Here is a 6,000-nt window from a genome sequence, read left to right on the forward strand (position 1 = left end):
GTTTTACGATTTCCAGGTCCAGGTTTTATGCATTTTAGGGTCCCTTATATGAAAATTTCATACTAGACTCTGAGTATCAATTTTATTCCTTTATTTAAGTAGCCAGAAACACATATGGCTTATGATGGCTGATTGCTTAATATCACTAAACATGACAGTGTGATAGATATCATTTAATAAAGCCTCTGCTTTCTATGACTTTACTGATGTGGCCAGACGGACAGCCATATTCACTCACTCATTTATTCATTCATTCCTTTCTTTTTTCAACAAATACTGACTAAGTGCTTTGTATGTGCCTGAATCATAGGCCCAAGCAATACAATTGTGAGTAAGCTCTCAGAAATAGTTCCTACCTTAATAGGAAGGTAGAAGCCTCACATTTCTTTGCAGAGGCACAGTAATTAAAAAATAAATAAATGAAAACTTTAAATGATGGTATGTATTTTGAAGGACAGGTATATGGTACTTTGAGAACTTTAAAGTAGTGTGAACAGACCTAATTAAAAAAAAATTGTTCCTTAGGGGTGATATTTAAACTAAAATCTGAGAGTTGAGAAGGAATTAGCCAGGTAAAGGCAGAGGAGAAATATTAGGTCAGAAGCCTGGGGCAGGAGATGGCATGGCACATTCAAACAACGGAGGGAAGGCCCTTGAGTATGGAGCTCTTAGAGAGAGGAGTAGTGCCAGGTCATGTAGGGCCTTCTAGCCCATGTCAAGGATTTTAATCTTTATTGTAAAATGATGAAATGTAAAATGATGAAAAAGCAATGGAGGGAGTTTAGTGTGGAAGGTAAGGAGGAGGGTATCATTATCAAATTTACATTTCACAAATGTCACTGACTACAGTGTAGAGACCAGATTGATAGGGGCCTAGAGATAAAGAGGAAGCATGATTTTCTGTCAGTCAACAACATTTGTTAAGCACACACTGTAAACTGTAGACTGAACCAGGGGACATAGAGGAAAAGATTCTTTCTCTAAGGAAGTTAGAATCTTTGTGAGCTTGGTTATGTATAGAACTCTAAGGCCACTTGTTGTTTGGAACACTGTGGCTCTACTTGTAAAATGCATTGTCTGAACCCTTTATGTGGATTATCACGTGGTTTCTCTCAGATATCCCCATCGAATCTGTAGGCTCCTGGAGCACATGGGCAGTGCCATACTTTATTATACCCCCAAGTACCTCGCTCAACATGCCTTCCTTCTGACAGTATATATTGATTGATTGATTCTAGGCTTTCAATATTTTAACAGCTACAATAAAGGGAAATACTACATAGATACTTATAATTTTCATAAGGTTAAAAAATTGTAAGTAGTTACCATATAGGTAGGTACTAGACAAAAATGATTCAGAGATTTTGCCAGTTTTGTTTGAAGCCTACCATCTGAGAAAAAGGTGGATCACCTGTGCTGAGAAAGCTTTGAGTGGAATTGATAAATTCATAATTTTGATTTAGATAAAATGTTCTGGGAAGCTCTTAAAGCATAACAATGATCTATCACAATAAGCTTATCTTGATTATAAACTAATAATCAAAACTGAGTTACCATTCTAAAATGCCACAGATGAGGTTGAATGTGTGATTTTAACTATTCTGAGATGCATTTGAATTATGTAGACTGTGGGACCATGCTGCCTGGTTTAAGTGGGCACACTCAAATTTTATTCCTCAATATTGTCATCTGTGAAAATGGTATAATAATAGTACTTACTTCACAGGGCTCTTATCAAAATTAAGCAGGTGACTTCATGTAAAGCTCTTAGAACAGTGTCTGGCACATAGTAAATATTCTGAAGTACCCACTTGCTATTTTTGTTACTATTATCACCACTACCATCAGCACCACTACTTCTACTGATACTATTTTCTTTAGGGCTACTGTCAAGCAAAATTCAAATATGGAACATTTTCTTTTTCATTTAAAAGGAATGCTAATGTAATAATGAGCCTTGCTTGATTAGCCCAAAAGTTTCAGCTTATAAAGAAAAGCAAAGAGTAAACACACTGAGCCTCTATTTCTGTTTCACACAGCTGTGCTCTAATGTTAACCATGTCTGGTTGTGATTCAAAATATTTAAAACATCATATTCTACTTGATAATTTTTACTATGATTAAGTGAGCCTTTAACACAAAGGCATTTGTAAAAACTGTCACTTTCCATATAAACTAATACCTTTATCCATCCCAATCCTATACTTAGTGATTTTTACTATATTTATCCTAATGTATAGGTATAGATATCTCATGGATCTATCCTATTTATATTTTGTCTTTGAGGCTTTTTGATAAGTTAAAGTTATTTACATGTATGTTGCAGAGAAGCTAGGATACTTGAGCTTTAAAAAGCTCAAGAAAGATTTCTTACAGTTATAAACAGATTATATTTTTAGTGTAAAATCATATATGCTAGTAACATCATGTTCCAGTTTTGGATAGCATTAAATGAAGTATGATAATTAAATGGTCATTTAAGGAATCCCTGATAGACTGCAAAAAGGAGAGGTACTATATAATATTTCTGTTATTCTTAGCTGCATTCTGAGTATTAGGACCCTGAGCCACACTGGTTTCTGAAAACAGGAACCACATTCCATATCCCTTTCTCAGTGAGCAGTTGGTGGCTACACCGTTCGTAGGGTTAACTCCTATAAATATACACTGAAAATTAGGCCTTATTAAGATATTCAGGTTTTATTTTATTATGGAGATAATAAACCTATTATTAGAAGTTGTTACGCACGCACACTGTACTTTCAAAACATTGCACAAGTAAATTTAACGTAATTCAGAATAAATCATTTTTGCATTCCAAAAGATTTTAGTTCATTATGCATCACAGTATTATGCAAAACCCTTATACTTTTTCCTTGTGTACTTCTCTATAATTTTATGGCTCAGTCCCTTTCTATTACTTGGAAGTGCAGGAATAGGTAAGTGTGTGTGGTCCTTGCTGAGTAGTAAGTCTTAAAATGTCTGAATTAAGTTTTGGGAAAAAAAGGTTTTTTTGTTAGTTGCTTTAGAGCTCTTCAGAAATTGCACGGCTTTTTGGTTTTCTCTCTTAAGCATGGAGTCCATGTATTCCCACTTGAATATGCGAATGGGTACAATGCTCTCTCAGATTCTTTTCCTACAGTGTTATTGTTTCCACAATGTGTGTAAACAGAATGTGGCATGGGGTCTGAAGAACTAAATTCCAGGTGTGGCATTGCCTCTAAGTTGCTTTTAAAAGTAGAGTAAAGCTGCTAATGTCCTAATTTCAATTTCCAAGATTGCAAATTGAGAAACACCTAATCAGACTACTTCTGATTGTGAACCCCTGCTAACCTACCTCAAAGAGTGTTTGTGAGTAGCTGATACATGTGAACTCTCAGAAAAGCTTGAAAATTTAGAAGAAATATCTAATGGCAGCAGCATAGTGGCTCTAGGATTTGTGAATGTTAATAGTGAAAATGTTAAACTTGGTTCTGTAAATCTACTTTGAGGTCATTTTAGATGAATTTTAGATCATTAACACTCAATAGTAGGTGTAAGATTTGGTGGGGTTCTCTTAGTACCTATTGACACATCATATAGACAAGCTGAATAAAGAGGGCAGTGGTCCCCTTGTTCCTCCTGTGTGAAATCTAAACAAATGAAATTAGTAATTTAAGGTAGCAGCTGTATGAGTACGTATTGCATGATTCTATTTATATGAAGTTCAAAACAGACACAACTAATCTGTGGTGATAGAGGTCAGAATAGAAGTTACCTTTTAGTAGTGTTGATTAGAAGAGGACACAGTGGAGCCTTTGGCATGATCTGGGTGTAGTTACATGGGCATATATATTTGTAAAGATGCATGTATTATACACTTAAGATTTATGTACTTTACTGTATATAAGCTCTACCTGAAAAAAAAAAAATCCTTCAGATTGTGAAAGGAATGTTGCTCAATGAATACTAATGCACTGAAAACGTATAAAAAATTACTTACAAAGGGGTCCTTAATGTAAATCCATATTTACAAATCTTAGCAAAAGAGTCAAATATTTGTAACATAAATCCAATGACCGTTCCAGGGAGCAAGTGTATTTATATATGAATACATCTAAGAGAAAGGAGAGGGAGTATTGTTTTAAATACCTTACAACCTTTGAACTTGTTTCCAATTTCTTGTGCTTTTATAATGAAGATAAAACGTAGGTTCTTATTTTACATTTTCATCTGTTGAGTGAAAGTCTTACCAATACATTCAAGCAATGTATGTTTTCTAATTAGAACAACTCAACTGCTGGTATTTTAGGTAATTAGTAATCAGTAAGTTGTAAAAGCTCAAATATTTCAATGAGTGATTGGATATTGGAAAAAAAAAATCACTAGCCCAACTATACTGTCTAAATCTACAAATATACATGATTTCCCCCCCAAAATATTAGGCATCAAATTGTTTCAAAAGATGCACTAGGCACCCCTACTTTAACGGTGCCATAAGCACTTCTTGAATGTGAATACAATTTAACATCATTCTGTTTAGAATCACATTTATTATACTTACTATTTAGTGTTTACTGAGTGAAAGGCATTGTATACAAAGTATACATAGTATACTTTATCTGTTTTACCTCACTTATTCCTGCAACATCGTACTTGATAGGTTTTATAAAATTCCCCTTTTACAAATGTTAAAACTATGTATGTATTAGAAAAGCTAACTTGCCAAAAGTTCCATAGCTCGATGGCAGAGATGAAATTTGAGCCCAGGTGTGTCTGTTGCCCCAGCAGGCAACGCTGTCCATTATATGACAAAACCTGTGTGTTTTAACAGGCAGGTAATGGCTGCTGAAAATGTATTCACTAGTTGTTAACTTGGTGCTAATTTGAATGGCCGATTTATTATAACGCCTTCAGAATTGAGGATTGTGGCAGACCCTTACATTCAGTGCCATTTCCTAATGTCGTGATAGTAAAGAAATGGATTAGCTTGTCAGGATTCATCACACTTTGTTTCTATAATGCTTGCTTATTTGCTTCTTTTGTTGGCCTTCTATTCATATTCTGCTTAATAGGTTGATTCTACTCTAATGTAACCAGAAGTAAAGCCCCGGTATATTGCATCTAAAGAATATTACAACTAATTCTTGATCTTTTGAATGAAAATATTTAGTTTTCAGAAAACAAGCAACACAATTTTCATCTATTTCAGATTCTAGGAGATAAAATTATTGAAAATATCAAAGTCCATGGTGATTCAGCACAAATGTAAAGACCTAGGCCGGTTCCCTAAGCAGACCCTTTGTGAGAGTTGCTGAGTCAGAACATGGTTCTGCTGAAGATATAGATGATGGTACGCTGGGCATACTTAACTGAAATTACATAATGAGAAAATAGTGTCTCTTTTTGCACAAGTGAGTTTGGCTTCCCAACACATTGCCTAAATTTGAACTTGGGAGTACTTCTTAGAGTTAGAAAGATATATTATCTATGCTATTTCTGGTATATATGAGAAACTATTATTGGAAAGAAGTGGGAGGGAAGTAAGACTGACCTGGTAAGATGAAGTGCTGATCTGGACTCTTGTCTAGTTACTTGTGCTCAAAACTATCTGGACTGTAATCAGAAATACATTGATGCCACATGATGGGAACAAGTGCTACTTCAAATAGCATTTTCTCAGGTCGGTTCCCAGGAGGGATCTGGTGGTCTAAAAGTTACAAGAGGTGCTGCCAAGAGAACAGTTGCCTCACTAGCATCCTAACATCAGGAGGGGCTTTCTGTGTTTAATTATAGACATAATGAATTCTGTATGGATGGCAATCCATAACAGAAGCAGCACTGATCACAGCTTAGGAGTTACTGTGGTTTGTGACCTCACAATACCTGGCCTTGTATGTGGAACCAGCTAAGCTTAGGTGTTACTCAGACGTTGCTGGATTCAGCAGAATGAACCGCCCCAGTCCAGCAGAGGCAAGGAAATTAAAGACTCAGGTTTTTCTTCTAAGTAATGATGTCTCT

The sequence above is a fragment of the Tursiops truncatus genome, chromosome 14, assembly GCF_011762595.2.
Source record: "Tursiops truncatus isolate mTurTru1 chromosome 14, mTurTru1.mat.Y, whole genome shotgun sequence".
Classification (NCBI taxonomy): domain Eukaryota; kingdom Metazoa; phylum Chordata; class Mammalia; order Artiodactyla; family Delphinidae; genus Tursiops; species Tursiops truncatus.